Source organism: Gavialis gangeticus, unplaced genomic scaffold, assembly GCF_001723915.1.
Source record: "Gavialis gangeticus isolate Ggan-Ray unplaced genomic scaffold, GavGan_comp1, whole genome shotgun sequence".
Lineage (NCBI taxonomy): Eukaryota > Metazoa > Chordata > Crocodylia > Gavialidae > Gavialis > Gavialis gangeticus.
This window is the reverse complement of record NW_017729022.1, coordinates 146,273,728-146,291,286: the sequence shown is the minus strand read 5'-3', so window position 1 is coordinate 146,291,286 and position 17,559 is coordinate 146,273,728. Positions and strand designations below refer to the sequence as shown.

General features: G+C 40.4%; 1 protein-coding gene and 1 long non-coding RNA gene across 30 annotated transcripts in view; both read right to left on the bottom strand.

The window, feature by feature from the left end:
• Nucleotides 1-17,559, bottom strand: part of NRXN1 (neurexin 1) — a 1,443,145-nt gene that overhangs the window by 576,530 nt on the left and 849,056 nt on the right. The window lies entirely within an intron of this gene.
• The window catches only part of LOC109296743, a 26,303-nt gene continuing 20,049 nt past the window's right edge, over nt 11,306-17,559 (bottom strand). Inside the window, exon 3 of the long non-coding RNA XR_002097039.1 lies at nt 11,306-11,316. This is a non-coding gene — a long non-coding RNA (uncharacterized LOC109296743). The remainder of the gene's footprint in view (nt 11,317-17,559) is intronic.

The window sequence follows — 17,559 nt, the reverse complement described above, 5'->3', positions numbered from 1 at the left end:
TGTTAATATTAGTCTTTCAAATCCATTACACCTTTACCTGACATGTCCTGGGGAAAGTCTGTGACTGTGTAACACCACGCATATTGAGGTCCTGGTCCATGAGGTATCATTCAATATCAGTGATTCAGTACATTACACAGTCAGTTAAATTGGGAACAGAAATATAAGAAATCTTACAATCTCTGAAAGGCAGTGAACGTGAAATGTTCCTCCACATATTTAGTTATCTGGTTCTGACAAGTGGAGACATCAATATATAATTTCCTTGCTTTGCCTTTGTTTATTTAAATATAGTCCTGCTTCTAATATTACTATAGTGGTGGAACTGTGGTGTGGACGAGCTCAGTATAAATAACTAGATAGATACGGCTGGTTACACAACTAAGCAGCAGAGCAAGCCAAAATAGTGCTTTTGGCCTTTTTTTTTAAACTGCAGACTTGGGAGGAGCGGAGGCAGACCAGACTGGGCTGAGAATTTTGATACTGCACATAAAAAGATAGCACTAGCCTCTATATATTGTAAATAAAAGCTTCAATAATTAAACTAGGGCTGGTATCCATCACCTAAGCAGCTGGAGGCCACATGCTGTGTGATCTGCATCAGGGGGGCCCCCAGGGTCTCCCCTGCTGCACTGTGCAAACATGTCACCATCCTCCTGCTGTACTACATGGCCATGCAGATGCCTCCCCACCACTGCACCATGCACCCATGACACCTGCCACTGCACCACACATACCCACATAGGCACACCCTGCCAACTGATGCACCACATACCCATGACCCACCCCCACCATTACGCTGCTGCACTGGTTGCCCACATGACTGCAGGTTCACCCTCAACCTGCCATTCCATGCCACACTGCACTGTCCCATTCTCCTGGGGCAAACACAAAAGGCAGAAGCCAGAGAAGGGAGGAGGAGCCCAAAGAATCTGGGTGTTATTTTAACCAGAGCAATGAGGGGAGTGGTGACCAGGTGGGAGCCTGAAGACCATGACATAACCCCTCATGAGCATCATGCAGCCCATGGGCTGCCAGTTGGACAGTCCAGAATTAAACAGTAAGAGAAAACAGAACACGCGGCTATCAAGAGATATCACTAAGTGATAGAATGAACAAGTACCTGTACCTCTCTAAATGCTATTATTTTGTAGTAACCAAACTTCCTGGAGCTACTTTTATTTTTGCAATAGACTTAGGGGGTAATCATCATCACTGTCATTATCATCATCATCCTAGAAAATGTTGAGACCATGTACCAGATTTATATCATGTAGGTGGAGGTATAGCTTATATGGAGGACAAGGCAGTATCAGAACATGTGCAAGGTTGGGGTAGCAACTGAAGCAGACAAAGAGACAACAGATTTGATCAGAGAAGCAATATAGAGGATCATGGGTTCACTAGAGTAGCTTGGAGAGACTACAGGGAAGTAGTATAGTAAAAAATTAGAGAGAAGCAGGTAGGGAAGAGTGGATTGAGGGGATCTGAGAAGATCAAGTTGGAGTTGTAAAAACAAAAATTGATGGATTCTTGGGGTAATAGTACCACTCAGTCTCAGAAGAAAACCTGAGTGGCGTCTAAATAATAATAAAGATTAGCAGAGCACCAGAAGGCTCAAAAAGTGAGGCGAGTTTGCCTGGGAAGCATCAGAATACCTTGAAAAGCTTGCAACAACTTGGTACAAGAAGCACTGGAACTATTTGTTTGGGGTTAAGTACCTGCAGTTCATGACACAGCATTTCAGGAAAATTCCTGTCATCTACTGCTGCTGTAAATAGCAGCATTATCCATGTTACTTACAGTGAAAAATGACACGCACCATGGTCAGCCTGACAACCAGGGGCCTGAAGAATGAGATGGGAGAAGGAGCCCGTTCATTTTGAAACCAGTAGTTCCAGTTAGGTTTACCATTTTGCATTAACACTGGAAAATGCTGATTAATTGACTATAAAACTGTATGCAGACCTGACTTTACAGTTTGTCATTGAAGCTTCCAAGTTTACAGAGAAGAGAGAGTGTAGCGGAGCCAAGTGGCTCAGGAGGAAGTTGGAATAATTTTACTGTAATTTGTTAAATTGCACATTTTTTCTACTCTGTTTAAGCACTTTCAGTGTACCAAATACAATGTTTCTGTGCAATTGAGAGACAGATAGCTAAAGGAACTGCCTCATTTGATAATATATTTGCTATGATAATTTCTAAAAAACTATCCACAGAGCAATTGACTTCCTCTTTTAACATGTAAATGTCTCTGCAGATTAATTTTTGCTTCTACTTAATGAGGCAGGTTATTAAACCTGCTTATCAATTTATCAAACACTTGCCATCTCTCATAATCTTAGAGGTGTTTCTTTTTTGAGTTATTATCTGTACATCATTGATAGACCAATTACAGATTTCGGCAGTTAATTGATCATGAGATATGTTTAATGAGTGGCAATATTTTACAAAACCAGACAGATTTATAGTGCTAAGGACTAGGACAAATCTGTATATCTTGCAAAATAACAGTGTTTGTTAATTATGCTTATAACCTGAAACTGTAAACCTCCACAAAGTTTTATCATACGCAAATAAGCAAGGTTATTAAACTGGAGATTAAAGATTTCTAGAAAAAGCTATTCCATTTGAGATTTCCCTTTTTTTGATAATGGGTGCTATGGAAAACTGGAATTGTCAGCCTATGTAGTAATTACTTACAGTAGATCCATGAAGATGAGTTCCAAGTACAGATAGATCAAAAAGAAGCAATGCTAGGACCTGGAATAGGGGGCATGCATACTTAGTGAGCTTACTGACACAGTTGGGATGTACCAATAGAAAGCACTTAGGAAATGCTGACTGACACACTTGATGAGGCTGTGAGTGGCCAGTGAGTACAAGGGATGCCAGCAGAGCTGTGAAAGCATAAGGCAGTTGGTGAAGTCAGAGTAAGAAGGGAAGGTTAGACCCCACAAATCACAGAGATACTGTTTCTCCCTATCCTGATTGTATGTTTTTTTGATTACTTATCCCATTTTTGTTTTGATTTTTTCCCCTCTAAATTATCACCAAATGCACATATCTAAGTAATAATATTAAAGTAATAGAATTGTACACTATATACTATATTACAAATAGATCCTACTGTAGAATACAAAAATAGGTTGGAGAACAGGTTTAGCCCACTGTAACTGGCAGGCATTCCAGCGTATACTACCCATTTACAAGAGGAAGCTTATCTAAAATAATTATTAGGGAGTCCTGAGGGAAAGCCTCTCTGACTCACTTGTAGCCATGATTATCATTTTAATTTTTTCTGTTGGGGCCGTAAAACTATCCAACCCAACTGCTAAGTCTTGAAAAGTTCAACATCTGAAAATGAGAGACTAACCTATTTTCATATTTACAAACCTCTTGTCTCTTCATGAACCTGACTGAACTGGTTTTTAATGGTGCACAGATGTCATTATACAAAGCCATGAAACTTACTGGATACAGTAAGTATCATCACTGAATCAGGAATAAAGACATGACTAGGGATGTATTATCATTCCTTTCAAACCAGTATGGAATGGACCACCTGAACAACACTTACAGTACAATTCATAGATTGCAAGGCTGAAAGGGAACTTGGGGGATCATCAGGTCTAGCCCCCCTGCACCAGGCAGGAAAGAAAGCTGGGAGTCAGATGACCCCAGGAAGGTGACCATCCAGTCTCTTCTTGAAGATTTCCAGGGTAGGTGATTGCACCATCTCTGGAGGGAGCTTATTCCACAGATTGGACACCCTAGCTGTGAAGAAGTTTTTCATAATGTTAAGTCTGAAATGGTCTTCCAGGAGTTTGTGGCCATTATTTCTGGTTTTCCCCAAGGGTGCCCTGGTGAACAGTTGTTCACTGAGCCCTTGATGTATGCCCCCGATGTAGCAGTAAGTCACTATCAAGTCCCCTCTCAGCCTTTTTTTTTCAGGCTGAAGAGTCCCAGGTCCCTCAGCCTTTCCTTGAATGGCTTGCTGTGCAAGTCTCTGATCATACGGGTGGCTCTTCTCCGGACTCTCTCAAGCTTTCCCACGTCCTTGTTGAAGTGCGGTGCCCAGTATTGGACACAGTACTCCAGTTGTGGTCTCACCAATGCCAAGTAGAGTAGAAGAATCACTTCCCTAGTTTTGCTGGAGTTGCATCGATTGATGCATGCCACGGTTCATAGATTCATAGATGTTAGGGTCGGAAGGGACCTCAATAGATCATCGAGTCCGACCCCCTGCATAGACAGGAAAATGCTGGGTTCAGATGACCCCAGCCAGATGCCCATCCAACCTCCTCTTGAAGACCCCTAGGGTAGGGGATAGGGGAAGATCCCTAGGGAGGGGATGCACCTCCCTTGGGAGCCCATTCCAGACCTTGGCCACTCTGTGAAGAAGTTCCTCCTCATACCTCATACAGGTATTATTTGCCTTGTTGGCTACAGCGTCGCACTGCTGGCTCATATTCATAATGTAGTCTATTATTACCCCCAGGTCCCTTTCATTCATGGTGCCAGGGTCAGCTGGGCATGGCTAATCCTGTAGTGGTGTCGAGGGTTTTTGTCCCCAGGTGAAGCACTTTACATTTCTCAACGTTGAACTTCATTTGATTCCAATCCACCCAACTTGCTAGCCTGTCTAGGTCTGCCTGTATCTGCAGTCTATCTTCAAGCATGACCACACTTCCCCATAACTTCATGTCATCGACGAACTTGGTCAGTGAGCTCTTCACACAGACATCCAAATCATTGATAAAGATGTTGGAAAGCACTGGACCAAGCACCAACCCCTGAGGGACACCACTCTACTTTTTGCCAAGACAACACAGATCCATTCATTAGATCTCTCTGGGTCCTACCCCACAACCAGCTCCCTACCCACCTAACTGTCCTACAGTTAAGCCCACAGTCCTCCAATTTTCTCACAAGAACATCATGGGATACTAGATCAATGACCTTTTGGAAGTCAAGGTATACAATGTCAACCCCCTCTCCCTTATCCAGGTGGCAAGTTACCGGATCATGAAAGGAGATGAGGTTGGTAAGGCAAGACCTGCCCATGACAAAAGCCATGCTGCCTGACATTCAGAATCCTACCTTCTGCAAGCTTAAAACATATAGACTCCTTGATGCATTTTTCCAGGATCATCCCTGGGATAGAAGTTAGGCTGATTGGCCTATAGTTACCTGGGTCCTCCCTTATCCCTTTCTTGAAGATGGGCACAACATTTGCTCTCTTTCTGTCCTCAGGAACCTCTCTGGAACACCACAAGTTTTGGAAAAGTTTTGCCAGTGGTCCCACAATGATTTCGGCCAGTTCTTTCAGCATATGAGCTCTTAAATTGTTCCCAGTTATGTTGAAGTGAACAACCTTTCTACTATAGGCATTTAACACAGGGACAGCCAAGGCTAGATAAATTTTAACATTTTGGCTGGACACTGTAGGTGAGATAATGCTTGGAAATGATACTAAAAATTAGGCTCTTCTGGTACGTCCCTTCCTAGCCTGGCATGTTGTTTTAAAACTCAGTTTAAATTTGTTTCTTTGAGTACCTATTGGCTGATCAAGCCAAGATTAAAGTGAAGCCGGTATCAGCAGTGGGAGTTTCAAAAATACCTGCCGAAGTCAACAGAACTCTTTCTAGGCTAGGGAAAATAACAGTACTTTTTAAAACTGAATTTTCCAAATTGATTTTGCTGAAGTATTGTGAAGTAATATTTATACAGTTTAAACCCAGTTGCATGAGCTGATCATTTGTCACTGAGGGTGGGGAGGGAAGCATAATGCCCACACAATTGTGTGGGCTAACACAGCTGCAGAGGTGGATACATACTAGGGGCTATGTTTCCACTATTAAAAAAGTGCATCTTTTACAAGGATAGTGGGACAAATGAAGAAGTTACAGTGAGTTAAAAAAGGGAAGACCAGGTGACATGAGGTAACTGATTTCAGGCTGCTCTTATCCTGTGATAAGTGAAAGCTAAACTGGGGCAACTTTGCCATCCGCACACGAACCATTACCACGTATAAGCTGCTTGAAGTCCTTAACCCACTGTAAAACCACCCAAAATATGGATTTTATCCTAAATACATTGAAAAGGTCAACCATGAACAGTGCAACTGTCATTTTTATATGTTATCAGTTTAAGGTATTTTTTTCCCTTCCTTTGCCTTTACGTTTTTTGTTGTTTGTTCTAATTTTCACTCCATCAGTCCTGATTTTCTATTCTCTTCATCCTGCAGTGCTGCCAGAATCCTCTCTTTGCAATAGACACACTAGACCATTACTAGAGAGCAATTTACCCTAAATTGCACTCCATAGTAAATTTACTCTGTACTAAAGAGTGGGCAGATGATCAACTTTCCACAGGCCAGCTATGCACAGTAGGCACTATTATAATGCCTGGCTGAAAGTGTTGGGGATAATCCATTTGTATTGAGAAAAGAGTTAGTGTAGGATGAAACTGACAAGGGGAGTAGAGACATGACTTATTGTGAGACCCGTCCCAAAGAGGCCTCTGGGAAGAGACCAAGCTGACATCCCAGAGGGGGGATCAGCTTTGTGGAACCTGGAGGCCATGGGATAATGACCTAATGCATCTGCTGATTCTGCTGAAATTAAGAAAAGGGAACTGTGCATAAGTAATCCAATGGCTCTAGAAAAGTACCTGAACTAACAGCTCTGGAAAGAGGAACTGCGGCACTGCCTAAATAACTGCCTGCCACTCTGAAAAGGGGAACTGCGGCAAGGCCTGAGGTGACCCTGCTTTGCAGCATCCGATGAGGTTTGGTTTAACTCGTAAAAGGTGATAAGGCTAGAAGCTTTGCATGATTGGAGGATCCCATGGGGATGGGAGGCAGAAGGGTATAAAGGCCATAAGGACAAAGCCTTGGGCAGAACTACTTTGGGGAGGACAAGGCTGAGGACCTGATAAAGGAGGTAGTCTCACCACCCTGGACACAGGGTGGGGTTACCAAGACCTATCAGGTAATAACATAGAACAGGGTGGGCCTTTCCTCCAGCCCGATGCACTAGCGGCTTGTAGGCATATAATAATAACTGTGTATGGGTGTGTGTGTTGTATTCTTTGCAATAAAGAATTTTAACTGGGTTTTACCTTGGCGTGTGACTTGTGGGTTACTTACTTTCCCCCTTAGGAAGGGAGGGAGCCCCTACACCTATCCACTAGTGTAACTTACATCAGTATAATTACTCCGCAGAGGCAGCATCTACATGAGATGTTTACTGTGGAGTAGACTAGTTAGCACCGCAGTAAACATTACACATCTATATGTGGAACCCTATTAAGAAGAACAAAACTAATTAACTCCACAGCAGGTTAGTACTTGTAAATACAAGTACTATCCTACTGCAGAATTATTTGCTGTGCATCAATGCACATGTAGATGCTGACACGGGCGTAAATTGCTCCTGGTCAGCCCATGCAGCAGAGGGCCACACTCCTGTCTGCTGCCTAGTCACATGGCTAAGCAGTTGCAGGAGCCTTATGGCACAGTCAGTTCCTCCACTGCTTAGGACAGCCACCCACTGCCAAGGCCTGGCCCTCCATGTCCCCTGCCAGCCTGGGCTGCCCTCCAGACCCTGGGCCACAATGCCAGTGCCAGCCAGACCCTGGCTGCTGGAGTGGGGGCAGATCAGGGCAGAAGCAGCCCTGGACTAAACTGGTCATCTCCCTGGCTCAATTTGCTGCTGTCCCAGGTGCATGTGTAGATGCTGTGCCTGGCAGTAGTTTATTGCGGCACAACTTGCTCTGCAGTTTATTCAGTTGCATTAATTGCTTGTGTAGATGTGTCCAGTGTGGAGTGATTTACATTGGTGTAATGCTGTGCATAGCGTGTTCTTTTACTTTTCCTATGGAAAAAAGTCAAATAACTTTGTAAGAAACATGTCATGACACAACATCATGAACCAAATTCTGTCTTCTGAGACATGAATTTTCACTGGAGTCAATGAAAATTACACAAGAATATCCAATGTCAGGACCTGGAGGTAGGACTCCATTGAAGGATCTTACAGATGCAACAGATGGGAAGGAAGGAGGGAAGAAAAAAGACTTTGTTTATATGTAAAGGGGTAAATCTTGACCTCCATCATTCTTAAGCAACTACACTGCAATCAGAATTTCATTCCAAATATTATGATATTTTATTTAAACATGTAAGGGCATCTGTGTGTGTGTGTGTGTGTGGTGTATGTGTGTGGGGGGAGAAGGGTGGGGAGAGGGGTCAGCGAATCCAAGGAGAAAAACTTTAGTTTTCAATGTTACATATTTCAAAGTTGACTTTCTTATTAAAGTCTGTCTTTAAGAGCAAGAGAAGAAAAGCGTGAAGTATGCCTTATATGCATTAGATTTATTTTATCCACAGCAAGAACACTAAGATAACTCTTTTATTCCCCTAATTCATCTTTAAGGGATATTCTCTATACCATTGCAAAACACCATAGATTTAAATGGGTGTTTTGTGAACCAGATTACCTTTGAACATCAGTTTTAAAAGTTTATATTTTAGTCTGTACAGGGGAAGACTGGAATTCAATATCCAAAGTCTGACTATCAAATTATTTTTGTATTGGATTAGGTGTTTCAAGTACATATTATGTGTGTAGTATACACACACAACATTTTGCCTCTTTAGAACATGAGGTCTGTGGAGGAAAATAAACTGTTTAATTTAACTGTGATAATAATTGGCAACACGCTACCTGGGCTAATGTATGCAGAGGACTATGTATAAAAGCACTCCATTGAACATTTTCACTTTATACTTTCCTAGGCACAGCTGCAGTTAACGTCCAGTCAACCATTAGTTACTGTATACATAGAAGATATAATATTCTATGGACCCAATAGATTTTTTCACCGTGTTGCACCTAAATGGGTCTCTTCTATTGGCTAAGGTTGCCTCATTACTTCCAGCTGACATAAAACTGTTTACTAATCCTACATTATTTGGAGTCTCCATTTAAATGCACCCTTTATCATTGATTTAGGCAGCATGAGATATTTTAATTCCTGCCTACGCTAAAGCTCACTGGCCATTGTGCTTAGGATATTATTATCTCAGCATTGAGCAAGCATGACATTCTGATTGTTTTCTACTGCAAATGCATATCTGGTAATGACAAGTAACTAAAGAGTGTGTGCAGGTTTTAACACCATGTCAGTCAAGCACTCTGCTCTCCCAGAAAAAAAGGAATATTTTATCCCACCAACTCATACACCCACACACAAAATCATTTAGAGGAAGGTTCAGTCAGAAAGGAAGAGGATGGTCTAGTGTTTAAAGGGCTCGCTTGGGCCTCTGGAGATCTGGGTTCAACTTCAAACTTCCCATGACCTTAGGCAAGTCACATAAAGCTGGATCTACAAAACGATTTAAGAGTTATGCATGACAAAACCTAGGTGGCTCTGCCAGCCAGTGGAAGTCACAGCTCCAGGTTAGGCACCTGTGCTCCACTGGCAGAAACCAGGAGTGAAAAAGCTGACTGGGTAGATGTCTCAGCTACGTAACAGAAAATGCTGAAGAGAGACTTGGAACCTAAGCCCAGCCGTTCAAAGATTGTTAGGCACCTATTTTCACCTGCAAATTCTTTCCTTGAGTCAGGGCCAAACCCAGGTCAATTCTATATGATGAAAAATCAAGAGACGGACATCATCCACTTGTAGCCAATAGCTTATTGGTTAAGATAGTTACCTAGGTTGGGGGAAGATCCATTTTCAAGTCCCTGCACTGCTTGAAATGATCCAGGAATTTGAATATAAATTTTCCATATCCCAGAAAACAGCCTCCAACAACCAGGCTATACCATAATGACTTTCTTAATCTCTCCTGTTGGAGCTGTTCCAATATGTATAAGTAATTCATTAGAGTAGAGACCTCAACTTGGGTCTTCCATTAATGCCCTTATAATCAGGCTATAGAATCACTCACTGTGTTCTGTGTGAAACCCATTCTGCTGGTGGGTATAGGAAATGGCCTGGTGGTTTTTCCAATACAAAAAAATATTGTTCAGAAGTCCCTTTTGCACAGGGCCTGGTTTGGTACATGTGCTCCAAGAAGGCATACCCCACATTGCAAACAGGTCAGGAGGGGAACATCTATTTGAGAAATCTGCCAGGCTCAGGCATGCAGTTAGACCCTAGGAATCTGTGTTGTCAGGACTTCGGTGGTTTTATATATTAGCAGAAATGTAGGGGACACTACCAACAGAAAAAACAGATGCTTGCGGGAATGGAGAATTTGAGGATCTCAGTGGGGCTTAAATACTGGATTTAGATGCTGAGTTTCTTCATGGAATTGGTCCTTAACCTCTTTTGTCCAAGTTTCTTGTCTGATGATTGGAGGTAATGGTACTTCCCAACCTGAGATGTTCTGAGGATAATTCACTAAAAAGAGAAGGCCCACAGACAATGCAATAATGGTACAAGTAACTTAGACAGATATAGCAACACACCAGGGTGCTACTAAATTACATATATAATTACTACTTCTACTAATAACAACTCTAATAATAATGAAGGAAGTAGCTATCCAGTCATCATTACTTCAGCAGACAAATATTTTCAACAGATGCCTGGGACAAGCAGTACCTGGCTGAGGAGACAAAGAACTTGACGGTACCTAAGCATGACACCAACAGACTTACAAACCAAGACAGGCAAGCAGCCATCCCATTGTCCATGACCCCACAAAGGAATCCATCATCTTAGACTGGAAATCAAACACCACCAGAAACAGATGAACTATATATATCAACTTCTATACATGCCAACTTATTTAAATCAATCTATCTACCTTTCTATATACCTTTCTATCTTCTGGGTAGCCAGTGTAATAGTCCATGATAATATTCATTCCAACACTTCTTTACAACTTTTGTTACCTGTACTAGCTAGATCAGTGCCGGTATGCATTTAGCAAAGAAAACGCATTTGCTAGGTACACATTCTGTAAACATATTTAAAAGATTTTGTTCTTTAAACATCAATTCTACAGAGAACTTTGGCCTGTGTGGAGTCCCACTCACCTCATATCCAGGGAGACATTAATGCTGGCTTTGTCTTTGCAGGGTCAGTACCTTAGTGGTTATCAGTCTGTGAGACCTGCAAGCCAGGAACGATACCTTTATATTTTGGTTTAGTTTGGAAAATTAATAAGCCATGCTCATTTTAGTTATTTCTCTAATTTCTTTCACCTGCTCTCTTTCACGGCAAAGAAATTAATTAGAAAAAATAAGTGAAGTTGTCTAAGGAGAAAGTTTGGGAATGACTGACAAGAGCTACAGTCTGTTCTTCTTAATGGAGCTCTCTCAGCCGATAAATCTCCCTCTCTCTCCCAACATAAAACACCGTTTTCTCCTAGGATGTTTAATGATGTCATTAGTAACAATAAAAATAATTAAAAACATATAATAAAAATTTCTCTTTTCCTTAAATGTAGAAGAAGTTGGCTGAGGATGGGAAGTTCCCTCTGAAATGTGGGAAAAAAGAATGCTGCAAATATGACCAGAGAGACCTTTGAGAACTGGCATGAAAAGAGTTTCCCTGGATATACTGTCCTGCAGTGCCCCCTGCTAATACAGCTATAAAGTGGTTGTTGATTCACACACCCTGTAGTCTGAGTTGCAAATCTCAGTTCAAATGGGCCAATACTGCAACCCCTTATTAACATAACATTGTTCATATGAATGAAGTTTCCTGTTCACATATATAATTACCCATGTGCATAAATATTTGGACCCCATGGCTGGTCTCTCCCTTAGGGCTACTATGGGTTCCTTGATTTTCATGCTTGTTTGTTTCTTTTATCTGTCTTTGCCAGGATTTTGTATGTTTTAGGATTTTTGCATGCAAGTAGGAAAATGTAATAGGAAATAATTGAACAGACTTAAAAAGAGACCTGGAAAGTTGAATACTAAGCTTCACTGAAAGCTAATGAAAACAGAAATTAATTGTCAGAGTGCTCCAGTCCAGTGACCCCTAGTTGGCAGATTCCAGATTACCTAGCAAAGGGGCTGTAATTTTGCCTTTTCCTCTTTCATTTGTTTAAGACGAAAAATGTGCGTCAAGTTAAGACAAGCTAGGAAAATGGGGACCTGGCTAGGATTTTATAAAACTCGGTCTAAATATAAATTTGATCATTGAAATGAGGGAGAAAAGAGCTATTACATCACCTGCTCCATTTCTTCTTTCCCATACAGCTTGGCACTACAGTACATTAACAAGTGCATTTTATAGTCTAATTTTAAATTGTTCCAAATAATGTGAGTTCTGCTACTTCCCTTGGGAGACTATTCCACAGCCTAATAGATCTCACTGCCAATATGTTTTTTTTCCCAGCTACTCAGCTCTAAATTTTCCCTTCTCTCAATTTTTATCATATTATTTCTATAGAAAACACTGCAACTCCCTAAATATTACCTTTCCCAACTGGTATTTAAAAACTTTAAATATTTGTATATCCATAAATCTGCTTGTAATTGTACCTAGCCAAGAGACATATTTAGCTCCTTTAGCTCTTTTAATCTTGCTGTATAAATCAATTCCTGAACCCCCTAGGACTACCATTTTCTGAATTACCTCCAATTTGTCCATATTTTCTGGAGATATGGACCAAAACACTTGAAAGGGACGAGAGGGAAAAGTTAACTTGTAAGCATAGTTATATCAGAGCTTCTTTGCCTAGCCAGTGTGTGATATGATATAATACCTCCCATCTATGCACCCCAAAATTATTGATATGCCACATTGCAAAGTCATATTGAATGTGTTGTCCATTGCCAGACTCAAGCATGAATGCTTCACAAGTGTGGAATGGGAAGAAGAAAGTGTCAATTGTGTTGAGGCTTGATCTCACAAGGTGCAATGCTTTGTGGGTAACATTGCTTATATGAGCAATCCTAGTAGCTTCAGTAGAGCTACCAGTCTAAAGTTATTTACAAATCCAGGTGCTTTTGCAGATCAGACATTTCATATTACATGCCTAAACTGTGCAAATGAATGCATGTCACTGTAGTTTTGACACACGCAGTTTGTGATTTATCACTAGATGATCCTACTGCATGCCAAGAAGTGCTGTGCTCCAGCTTGATGGCTGTGCAGGGAAACAGAATTGCCTAGGTATGCGTGTAGAGCCAGGCAAACCCAAAAATTTTAGTAAGGCAAAAACCGTGAACAGCAGAAGGTCCTCCTGCCTTTTAACTTAATAGTTATTTAGGGTAGGGACAGACATTCAGGCCTGAGCCTGAATTGATTCAATCTTTGAAAGTAAGTCTAACCTAGCTAGGCTAAATCAATTTTGTGACCAGACAGACACCCTAGAAATGCAGGTACATGTCTGCAGTGGCTCAGGCTAGAAACTGGAAGTGGGGGTTGGGTGCTAGAGCAGCCCTCTCTTCCCTTCAACAGAGCTGAGCTGAGGAGGGGCATGGCCAGACCCCAGCAGGATGCTGTGATTAGGGAGGGGTTTCTCTCCCTCCTGACCAGCCCAGCAGGGAATGTTTATCACCCCTAATTCAGTGTTTATCAGCCCATTAAGAAAACAACAGAGGGACATTACCAGCTATCTGTTGATTCTGCCCTTGTCCCTTGTGCCACAGCTTGGAGGTAGCTAGCATGTGGTCTCAGCTAATGCTGAGAGGTGTCTGTGATGGATGGGGGAATACCTGCTTAGCAGAGAGTGGGGAGGGGGAACAGAACCCAGCGAGATGCCTGCAGACAGTACTGGAGCTGCAGCCAGGGAGCAGAGGGGAGGGGCCAGCCCTGCTGTGGCCCCTCCCATAGCCCAGAGAGCACCCCGCCGAGCCCAGAGAGCATGCTGGGACCACATGCTGGCTACCTCCAGGTACGGGGATTTTCTATTTCATCATCAGGGGCCAACAGAATCCCACACTTTGTGTAAGTACCAAAAACTATAGTAGAACTACCACTTACGCACAAAAAATGAAATAGGATTTAGCCCTTAATCCACTTTCTTCTTACAAAAGGCAGCAATTCTTGAAGTTCCAAAATCATTCACTACTGTTATAACAAATGCCTTGGTTCTGTTATTTTAGCTACGTGTGTGTGTGTGTGTGTGTGTGTGTGTATTCTGATACAACCTATCATATTGTATTTCTTGGACTTTTGCTGTTTTTATCCTGCCCAAACTCTCTCTCAAAGGAAAGACAAATATTAGATAAATAAAATAAAATAAAAAATAAATAAAGCAAAGGCTAGGTGGACATCTAGATTATGATACTGGTAGATTGTTAAAAAATAAAATCTGAATCGAACTATGACCCTGGAAGATGTGGAAGTCAATGTAAAAATGGTAGAAAAAAGGAAGACAATTGAAAAGAATGATAAAAAAAAGGATGAATCATAATAAAATTACTATTGAAAATGAATAAAATTATTGTGTAATAACCTGAAACAACAAGAACCTTTTGGTAAAGTTACTGAGAAAATATGTTTATTCTCATATTTATGTCAGATCACAGATGTGATACTTGCTCTTTTGATTTATACTGCACAAAGTTAAAAGTCATAAAAAGAGTTTATAAAAAGTGTATTTAATAAAGAAATCTTCAGCGTGTTATTTTCTATAAGCTTCTACAGGGAAATTCTAAAATCATATGTGAATGGCTGTAAGACTGTTGAGGAAAAATCTTCCATATTAGAGCTTTCAGTGTAGCCTGTAACATCATAGCTAAAAAGTCAGGGTCACAACAAATATTATTCAATGCTACAGGGGGAAAATATGCCATGCAACATATAAAGACATTAAAATAAATATAGATTAAGAAGTGAAATCTGACAAATATAGGCTCCACATTTTAGGGAATCTGAGTACCACTGTGAGACCCCCAATCTTGGAGGATTATACCTCCATTGCTTAACTGGGTCAGAGTAAAAGATTTGGATCTGGTTCCAACTCCTTCAGTGGCTGGGGTGTTCTGAAGTTTGATTTTGATATAGGCACCTTTGAATTTAATCCTGCAGTCCTTGCTTAGGCAGGACTCCCGCTGTAGTCAATGCCTAAGGCATGCAGAATCAGATTCGCTTTTTGGACTCCAAGCTTTGTTTATTTCTGATGTGATGAAAGTCTTTCATATTGTGCAGCATTTCATTAGGTTGAATAAAGACACACCAAATTAAAATTAATCTAAAGCAAATGAACTAACAGCATAGGCACAGATACCATAGAGAGGAGATGTCTTCAGCATTTTAATATATGACTACAGGTACAAACAGGACTCCTTTTCATTACTAGCACCCCACACACACACACTTTCTTCTGTGTAGTTGCACGTCTACCTAAGACAACAAATGCATTCAATCCTGGTGTACTATCTCAGCTTCCATTTACAAATTTGATTCAACCGTATTTAGACATCAATATTGCAGGAATATGAGGCAGAAGCATAATCCTAGAAAATTCACCTAAAAACAAGTTCATATATAACAAATCACACAAAAACAGGCAGAGCACTTAAACGTCCAGAAAGTATTTTCCCTATAGGGTTAAAAGCAGAACTGCTGCTGAAACCCTTGCAAGTGTGAGTTCTGATTTTGATCCCCCTCTCCTACATTTGTAGACATGCACTTTCCTTTATACACAACAATTAGGAATGAATCTTAAATAAACAATTTCTATTGTTGTATTTGGCTATTATCAACTGTATCAAAATGTAGAGGGGAAAAAGAAACCAAATTTCTGCTTTAAATAAATAATTTAGGATATTGATCTCAGCATTGCATCAAGTTAGATTACATTCAAACTAGTGAGGCAGCCCTGTATAAACTTCCCATTATAGAATCCTTGTTATAAACAGGTTTCAGTCATTTAAAGTGCTGAAGGAGCCCTCATCAAATAGGGTTGGCTGATTATTATAATGTCACCTGCTGCTGCTATTACTGATGTTGTATCAGCATTTACATTATAACCTCCTATTTTAGGTGCCTTATTTCTGAGCTGTGAAAAAAAAGGATCTGAACAGAAAGTTAGTGTCAAAAGATGAGCATTTTTGCATGTAGTTAAAATAATCAGTTCATACCTTTTAAGTATAATGGAGAATAATAATATAATCTTACTGTTTATCACTCTATGAAGTAAAAGAAACAAAAATGGATTATTTCCCCTACTTAACTCCCTCATCCCAAAAAGCAGAACTATTGTGGTTTTCAAAAACCATCCTTTTGTTTATTCTGATTGTATGTCATATCCCTTCCCCTTGAAAACTCTGCATCTCCCTTTACTGCAAATTATCTGCAGCAGAGCCAGTTTTTTGCTCTCTTTTTGTGAAGTCCCCTGACCCAATGGGGATATGATCATGGCTGCAGCCTCCAGACACTCCTGTAACATAAATAAAAATATATTTTTTAAAACCTACCCTTTGGAAATCATTAAATCTCTAAAATGATAAATGATCTTCATCATTTTAGAGATTTTGCAAATAAAAGACAGAAGCAGACACCTTTGAAAACAATATCTACTTCACATGCATCATTTTTTTGTGTGCAAATGCTGTTTAAAATAGGTGAAATCCTAGCCCAATGTTTTAAAATCTAAATATAGGAAGAGCTCGTCTTATTAATACACACAATCTGTTGGGTAAATATTGTATTTTGATTTTCTTCTTCAGACTTGTTTGCAGCATCTCTCATCATAGTTCCACAGAAGCTGTTTCAATCTACTAGGTCATTACCAAGGTAGAGCTTTATTTTTATAGATCAATAAATTGCACATTTTTAGACAATAGACAATATTGGTTTCAGGGAACCAATCAGATCAACGATGCACATTTTGAAAAGGTTTTGAATACCTAAAATATTTCTTTTTTTTTTTACAAGTTTAAAAATATCTACATAATCTGTATTATAACAGTTCCTGAGGACAGACATCGAATGCCCTCATGGTTGTTCTCTTTTCCCATTTTCCCAATCCAGCTATTTTGTAGCAAGTTCTTCTGATATGCTGGTATCCCAATACCATTACAATGAAACACAGATGAATCAGTATGGTGGACACCACTGAGGCTGCATCTAACCTAATGACTCTGGCATTAAAGAAGAGGAGATTTAAGTGCAATAAATTTGTGAAACAAAAGTATATTATCAAACACATTTAGAGTTGTGTAGTAAAGCACAGCAATATTATTTATCCTTGGTTGAGGAGATTCAGCTACATTCACCATCTTGGCCAACTGTGCTCAAAGGAAGGAGTAAGCATTGGGTACATGATAGAAAAAGGGGAAAAAACACTTGCTTTAGGGAGCATAGTGTTTCAACCCCATGTAATGGGGCTTGTTTGAACCTCAAGCTCAGTGCTTTTCTGGTAATTTATTGTATTGCTATCAACACTATACGACACCTTCTCAACTGGCAGGATAACATTTCATTTTTTTGTGAGATAGATAGATAGATAGTTAGATAGATAGATAGATAGATAATGTTTTTGAAATGGTAGAGTTTCATGTTTGCCCCTTTTTGCAACTGAGTGAAATAAAATGTAAGTAATGGGGGTCCTGATAGTCTTCCTAATCGGGG